The sequence below is a fragment of the Cupressus sempervirens genome, chromosome 4, assembly GCF_028749045.1.
Source record: "Cupressus sempervirens isolate cs-2001-9-10 chromosome 4, ASM2874904v1, whole genome shotgun sequence".
Taxonomy (NCBI): domain Eukaryota; kingdom Viridiplantae; phylum Streptophyta; class Pinopsida; order Cupressales; family Cupressaceae; genus Cupressus; species Cupressus sempervirens.
The window spans coordinates 201,636,386-201,644,736 of record NC_143121.1 but is presented as its reverse complement, the minus strand read 5'-3'; positions in this window follow the sequence as shown (position 1 = coordinate 201,644,736).

Genomic DNA, 8,351 nt, shown 5'->3' with positions numbered 1-8,351 from the left:
TTATTTAAGAGATGCAAAAATGTGACACATTGATGTGTTTATGTGTCACACCATAAAGTGTTATCTTAAAATGTTTTCTATAATATGCCAGCTTTCACAAGTAGAATTGTTGCAAAGTCATTATGAATCTCTTACCCTGATTGTCAATTCAAGTGATGATCGAGGGTTGTCATATTTTTGCAAGTTCAAAGTGTTAATTATTTAAGGAATGTGAGAACAAGATAGGATGACACATATCCTTGTGGGCCTAGTTACCATTCCAAAATAGCTTGAAGGAGGTGCATCTTTATAGCCATAGATTTAGAGGAAGATCAATGATTTTCGTAATCTCACAAATTAAAAGTGGTTGATATTTAGGAAAAGAAAGAATATGAGGTGTTGACATGTGGAACTTGTGAGACTAGATTGAGTCATGAGTTACCAAGTGATATTGTTAGTGAAAGGTACCAGGTGTAGACACCTAAATTTGATTATACCACTTTGGTAATCTAATTTAGCCATCTCTAAAGGCATCATTAATTAAATTCCTATTTAATTAATCCTTTGACATCCCCTAGCTGATTAATTTAATTAATCATCTATAGTCCTAATTGATAAATCAAATAACCTATCATTTATCAATTAAATCCTATTCTTCTATCTAATTCCAAAAATCCCCATTTATTAAATAAATCTATTTGATAGATAAAATCCTCAAATCTAAAAACCCCTAACTTATCCCTAATCCTTCATTTAGCCTAATCCACCCCATCCACCCATGCTAACCTAGCTTAGCCACTAACTCACCCACCCTCATTAATGCCATCCACTTGCACATCTCTAACATCCTTAATCTAATCCTAAACCCAAGCCTAATCCACCACCTAATGTTGTCACATTCCCTAAACAAGTTTAAGACTTTTCTAAACCAAACCAAAGTCTCCCCTCAAAAATCCCAACAACCAAGTCATGAGTGCTCTTACAAACCATAAAAGACTCTTACAAGCCCACTCATGACTCTTACATCCATCTTCTACACTCTTCCCTCTTCCACGCTCATTCCTCTTACATCTCTCTTACATACTCAACCCCAATTATCATCCCTTTAACCAACCCTTTACCCTACCCTCTCACATTCATCCTCCTTGTGACAAGTGTCACCTGCCCATTGGTGCTAAACAAGCACAATCCATGTGCTCCCCTTTGAGTGCATCTTAGCCCTCCTTAACCATCTCCCCATCCTTGCATCTAAGCCCTCCATCCCTCTACCCCTTGGCCTATAAATTGAATCCCATCCCAAGCCATTTCATTAACAATCTTTGAGCTAAAGTTACCATGCTATTTTGAGAACCAAAGCCATCAATATTACCCTTATAATGCCAAATTGAGAGCTCAAAAAGCTACCAATTTGCCATTACCCAGCTCCATTGAAGCAGCTTTTGAGCATCTTGAGCATACATCCTCATCAAAAGGAAACATCTAAAGAATCAAGAAATTATGGAGTGATTTCTCTTGTGAGGTTTGCACTTTTTGTTTTGCTTTTCTTTGTCTAAACATATATGTGAGTTTAGTTTTGGTTTGTGAATGTTTACTTTATTTGTTAATGTTCTTTGTATACTAAATCTTGTTCTACACCAGGTGGTATGTATTGATTTTCTCTATTTATGGGCATGATAGGTTTTATTTCTTTTTCCTATCTATCATATCTTTAGTTGACTGATGGTCCTCACATTCTTGCATTATGGCATTGTTCAAAATTTTCCCAAAGTGAGAATGTGAGAACTTGCCATGTGTTGATGTGGGCCACAATTTGCATATAGCTATGGGTATAAAATCTTGACTTCCCATTGCTAATAGATCAAGGATAGTCATATTCTTGTAGATTAAAGATCCAAGGTCACTAGCCCAAGCAAGAATGTGAGGTGTGACATGTGTTCTAGCGGGCCCAACTTTTGAAAGCAATAAGAATAACAACAATGATTGCTCTTGATTATGAGGTTTAATATGATCAATGATGGTCATAATATTACAAAATAGAAATGCTCAAGATTTACATAAAGCATGAATATGAGGTGTTGAAACATGTCCAACTTTCCAAAAGGTGATGCAATTGTTAAGTTTAAATCACAACCATTAGATTATGCCTAGATCAACATACAATTTTAAAATTCATGGCATAAGTTACACAATTTGACTATTGGAACATTAATGGAGCATCAAAAAAAATTTGTGTGAAGAAAATCTACATAAAGTTTGTGATTTCATTTCATAAAAAATTACAAAGCAAAGAGATTTGAAGTGCAAAAAACTAGAGCTTAGAATTTGAAGTTGCCTCACAAAGAATTGTTGTGAATAGGTTGTGTTGCTAAGTTAAAAAAATTGTGGGTAAGTGCTTAAAATTTTTGTTGTTGAAGAATTTCCTATCTTGATTTTATTGGTAAATATGCCTCCACAAAGAGATTTTTCCTAAAAGGTAGATTACCAATAGAGAAATGTGCATGATGACTTCTTGGAACAATTTCTATTCTCCACTAATGAAGTATTATAAAGGAAAGAATTAGTCCCCCAAAACCCTAGATTTTTGGTTAATGAGGATTTTTATGATAAGGGAAAGCAGTTGAGGGATGTTGAGACATCTATTGGTGGTTTGGAGCCATATAGAAAATGGCTCTTAGAAAGGAAGCATAATACACCATTAAGTAATGTGTGAGAATTTTATATTGGAAAGTTGATTATTCTTGGTGTTTTCTTTGATCACTTCATGTTGACAATGCTAGCAAGGAGATACGATATTGTGCTAAGGGTCTTGAAGAATCATGCAAGAGAGAACATTTTTAGGGTCATAGCCAAGATAATTAGGGTAGTTTTCATGTTAAACCCTAACCATGCATTACATGAGTAAATTAACCTAGATGATCTGCAAGCACAATATAATGCTAAAAGGGTATACCTTTGGGGAGGGCCACTACAAGAACATTTTGTAAGGATAGGTCATCTACCACTAGGTATAGGTCACACCCCTAAGCCATTATTAAGGAAATATTTTAACACTAGGGCATAGGTACTGTACTTCTCCCTCTATAGAATTTTTTTAATGGATGAACAAGATCACATCCAAGGATCTATAGTTTTTTATTGCTCAAACATTACAATATGGTATGAGCTCTATCTCTGATTTTGCATCATATCTTGTAGAAGAAATCCATAATGGATTAATTGGCATCACTAAGGCCAAGGTTGAGAAGCCTTTTTGTTGGTATTCTTTGATGATGTATATGTGTTTGGAGTTTTTGTTTTCTCCAAGGAGATGAAACTAGAGTTGGAAAATGATGGAGAGAAATTAATTTTCCACCTATGAAGTGCTAACATGACTTGTGGGGTTACAAATGCCAGTTTTGTTCATTTTGATAGATACTTTCCCTCAAAGTTGAGGATTTTACTAACTAGAGATAACCTCGGGATGCCCCAACCCTTACTAGAGCTAATCAAGCCTAAGGATCATGCCAAGGGTTTATAAGTGAGTCATAATTGAGGAGATTTTATACCATACTCTATATCTACTATCTTTAGAGTATATGGCTTCTAGGTGAAACCTCATGTTCTCCCTAATTAGGTGCCTTTGGAAGTGGGAATTGCTAAATTTCTAGGGAAAACAGGAGGGGTTAAAGAAAGAGAGCTTGTGTCCAAGTCAAGATGACCAATTTTTCCAAATTTCATAGTCATCCACAATTTTGTGCTCACCAAGAGAGGATGGAGACATATAGGTAAGTTTCTTGATAGATATCAAATGGCTTAGTCTCATCCTTGTTTCATTCACCCTAAAGGTTTTTATGATATGTTTAAAGATAGAACTAAACCAAAATCATATGAGAAAATTATTGAGTTTCCTAAGGATATTATTAAAAATGAATTTTTATTGCCAGATGAGGAAGTAAAATGGAAAAGTGAAAAGTGTATAGTAGAGTTTTATATTTTATTAATTCTTTAGATAAGAAGTACAATCTCTTAGTTGATATTAAATATTGGGGAGATAAAATTATGGAAAATTTTGCTAGGTTCATGCAAACCCTTAATGAGAAGAAAGGGATGTTAACACAAAGATATCTAGAGAAAGCCATAGAAATTAAGAAAATTATGGAAAACAAAGGAATAATAGGTCTAGGATAATATACTTCATAAAGAAAAGAAGGGTATGTTGTGGCTTGGAATATAAAAATACATCTAGTTCCTTTGTATAAGAGGCAACTTTTAGAAAGCCCTCCCCAAGCACCAACTACTAAAAGAAAGAAATTAGAATATAATTCTTCATTCAAAGATGAGGAGTACTCCCCTTCACAAACCCCCATTCATTTTAACAATGAAGATTCCTTAAGGGAACAACTAAAGAAAACGGGAGGTCAAGGTGATATTGTCATAACTGCATCAAAGATAGAAGATGGAGCACCTAATGATCATCCACTGCCACTCCTAGCCCTTACTATAGAAGATTTTAAGGTTGAGAGAAATAAATCCTATTATGGAACATGAAAATAGGAAAATTTTGAATGTTGACAATTTTGTGAAGTCTAGGGCCTTCATCCAATTTTTGTAGAGAAGTAACATTGGAGTTTTTGAGGCAAAGTGCAAGAACATAAAAGCATGGTGACCTACTAGACAAGACTCTAACACTAAAGAGGAAGTAAATGCCAAACTTAGGCAATAATTTTATTAGACGACCCTTGCAAGGGGAAGAAAATTGCTGAAGGGTTCAAGAATAATGATATTGCTAGAATGGGACATTGCTAATGCAATAATTTTTGATGTAGTGAGAAACAAAAAGGAAACAAATTTTAGAACTAGGGAAGAGATAAAAGAATCCCATAAAGGGGTAAAGAAGAATGATCAACACAAAGCCTTGGTCATGTAGTACATTCAAAAGAGAGATATTTCAAGAATCCAAAAAGTTTTATATTATGAACACACTACAAGCTTAATGGTTTTTAGAGTGGAAGAAGTGGATAGAGAGTGGATAGCTCAAGTGAATAAGGAGTTAGCTAATTTTGGGTTAGTAGTGGATGTAAAAGAAAATAGATAATTACTTCAAATGAATGATAAATTTGAGAAGGTGTTGGAGGTCTATGATGAAAAAGGAACAAAAATTCATCAATTAGAAAGAAAACAATTGCAAATATGGAGAAGTAGCTAGGAAAAAAGAAAGTGGGTTAGTAGTCCAGTTAGCTTAGAATTGTAGCTTCTCCTATTTGTCTACCACCTTTTAGTCCTATTATGAAGATTTTGAGTACGTCTTAGCAACCATAATTCTACATAGTTGATGGGCCCAATGAAGAAAAAGTAAAGATATGGTCATTGCATGTGGAGTTGGGCATCCGACATGAGGACAAAATAAGAGACATAATTTTGTTTCTAGTATAAATGGTAAATTGGCCCCTCTTTCATCAAGAGTTATCATTATTGGTGGATATATGAAAAGGACTAAATAATAATGAATACACCTTAAGGAAAAATTTGAATAAGTGGATCAGTAGAGTTGATGCTATAATTGTTTTGTGTTTCTCTGTCATCAACAATTCTGATGATTAGGTTGAGAAAACATTTTATCAAACACATGATCTATTAATTTTTTAATACAAAAGAGATATGTTGCAAAGAAAAATAAGAATTTATTTATCAAGTATCTTAGTAAAAGATCTGACCTTTTCTCCCATGCATTAAAACATCTAGGTTGTATAAAGGAAAAATAAGAAATGGAAAATGAATTAAAAGAATTATTAAGCATAAGAATGAATGAGGTGGAAAATACAGAGAATTATATTTGGTTTGCTAGGACCATAGAAGAAATTGTGCAAGACCAATTATGTTTTGATTCTTTAAAACAAGACTTTTTTTGAAATAAAGAAATTGGGGAAAGATATTTTGAAGAGAAAAAGAGAACTATTGGGCTACAATTGACTAGATCACATAGTTTTCAACAAGTGGATGGAAAATTATTCCTTAGTTGCACAATTTATATAGGTGGCTTCCCAAGAAGTGTTTGTAGATATAGAAACAACCATGGAGGAAAGAAACATAGTTTGATCAAGCTATTCAGACTAATAATAGAGAAGAAGATCAACCAATTACAACATTTGATCAAGCTATTTAGGTTGATGATGTGCAAAATGATCAACAAGTTGCAACATACATCCAAGTGTCTAAGCTAGGCATAGTAGAGGAGGAAAGAGTGATCCCATAGCTTGAGGAACAACAAAAAGAGGAAAATCAATCCTTAGGTACAATGGATGCACATGAAACTATCAAAACCTATTGGAAGTACAATAGGAAAGGTAAACTTCTAAGAGGGGGCAGGGGGGGCGGCGGGTTGAATAAAAAATTCAAACTTCGACCTATAAAACTTTCACCACAAATCAATCTCATGCATTCAATAGATAAACTAAAATAACATGTAAAACATATACATCTAAATCATGTAAACATGTAAGCAATCACACATAACACTAGATATGATTACCTAGAAACCCTCCAAGTGAGAAGGTAAAACTAGGGTGGAGGTGAGACCCATAAATCTTCACTACTATAGTAATAAAGTCTATCCAATTAAGGTTACAATGTTTTGATCATAAGTTATCATCTACCTATTGAAAGGTCTACCCCGTTAAAGGCTTACAAAGACTATTAGGTCTCACCTTGTTAGAGGATTTCAACACCCTATTAGAAGTGTGCCTTGCTAAAGGACTTTAACTTATAACTAAGTCACCACTTTGTTAAAGGATTTCATACAGCTTGTTAGGACTACTCTATTAAGAGATTTTGACTGAAATCACTTGTTAGAATATCTCAACATTGATCTTGTGATTAACACTTGATTTCTTGATAATAGATCACCTCTAAACAATGTCTTCTTGATCAAGTGTCTCTTTGCTTTATACTCTTCTCCTTCCTCTATTCTACTCTAACTAATTTTGCAATGTTCATTCACTTCATAACTTCTAAGTCACTATGAATGCTCTATTTGCACATACAAAACTTCTCTCTTTGCTCCTTCAATTCCTTACACATTTATTCTTACACTCTAGAGAGTTTAGGGTTCCATCCTCCTTAAGAAGACTTAGTGAGTTAGGGTTATCTATGAATATATGGCTAGGATTCATCCATTTTTCCACTTAAATCTTCCCATTTTCTAATTGGCCACATGTAATTACATAGGGATTCCAAATATAGATTCATTTTTATCTCCAAAATATCAAAATATAATCTTAAGTTGGCTCAAAAATAATTTACATAATTTTTTGTGCCATTACAAATGAATATGTCAAAAATTTCTTACTCAACATTTGAAGTCCTTAATGCTCGACATCCACTGATCTTTCTATTGTGACTCAAAACCTGTATTGCTTGACATTCACTATTTACTCAACTCCTGAATCACTCAGCATAGTCTATTTGCTCGGCACATGAGTGACTCGACACTCATTGTAACTCAACATGGTCTAATATTTACATGTTGTACTCAACATATATTACTAGCTCAACATGAACTAAGTAAATGGCTTAAGTGTATTAACACTCACGTGTCAAAACCAATCCGAGATTGACAATCCCCCACTTTGACATGAGTTGCAAAAACACTTGAATATACACTATCAACCCTAATCTCTTGAGCATAACATATCCATGACTTTACTTATATACAAAACTTCAAAATTTCATAATTTTGCAATAAAATGTATACCTCAAAATTTGACAACCCCCCTTGAGTTAACATATCTATTTGTATCCAAAATTTGTGCTCCTTTCTGAGTAAATGTGTCTCTATTTATACACTTTGACATTAATGTGTTGATAGTCTTTCATGCTCTCCCTTAGCTGATATCTCTTAATTTTTCTCTTTTCTCTCCAAAAAGTACTTCTCCCCCAATGATGTATCTCCTCCTTTCGTATTCTTGTCTTTTGCTTATACTTCAAAAATGTATTATATCTCCCTAACAATATATCTCTCACTTTTTGACACTTGTGTGAAATGGCTATACACTTGTAATGTGTTTGTCTAGAAAAGATTTATGGAATCCATTATTATCTTGAGGGTTGCATCCCAGTTATCACATGCAAAATCCAATGACTTGATTGTATTCCAAGCTTAGCATCAAGGTGTACTAGACCATCTAAAGTAGAAAGATTGAGGTCTTTCTTTAGTAGAGTTTCAACATAGCCTAGCTCCTTGTGAAATATCTCCATATGTGGGGTGAGGGATGCCTATATGCTTGTCAATTTTGTTCTTATGTTAGCCTCATCTACTATCAATACAACTAACTAAATCTATGATTAAAGAAATGAATTGAAATGCTCTAAGCTAGATTGGATGGTAATCTTGCACC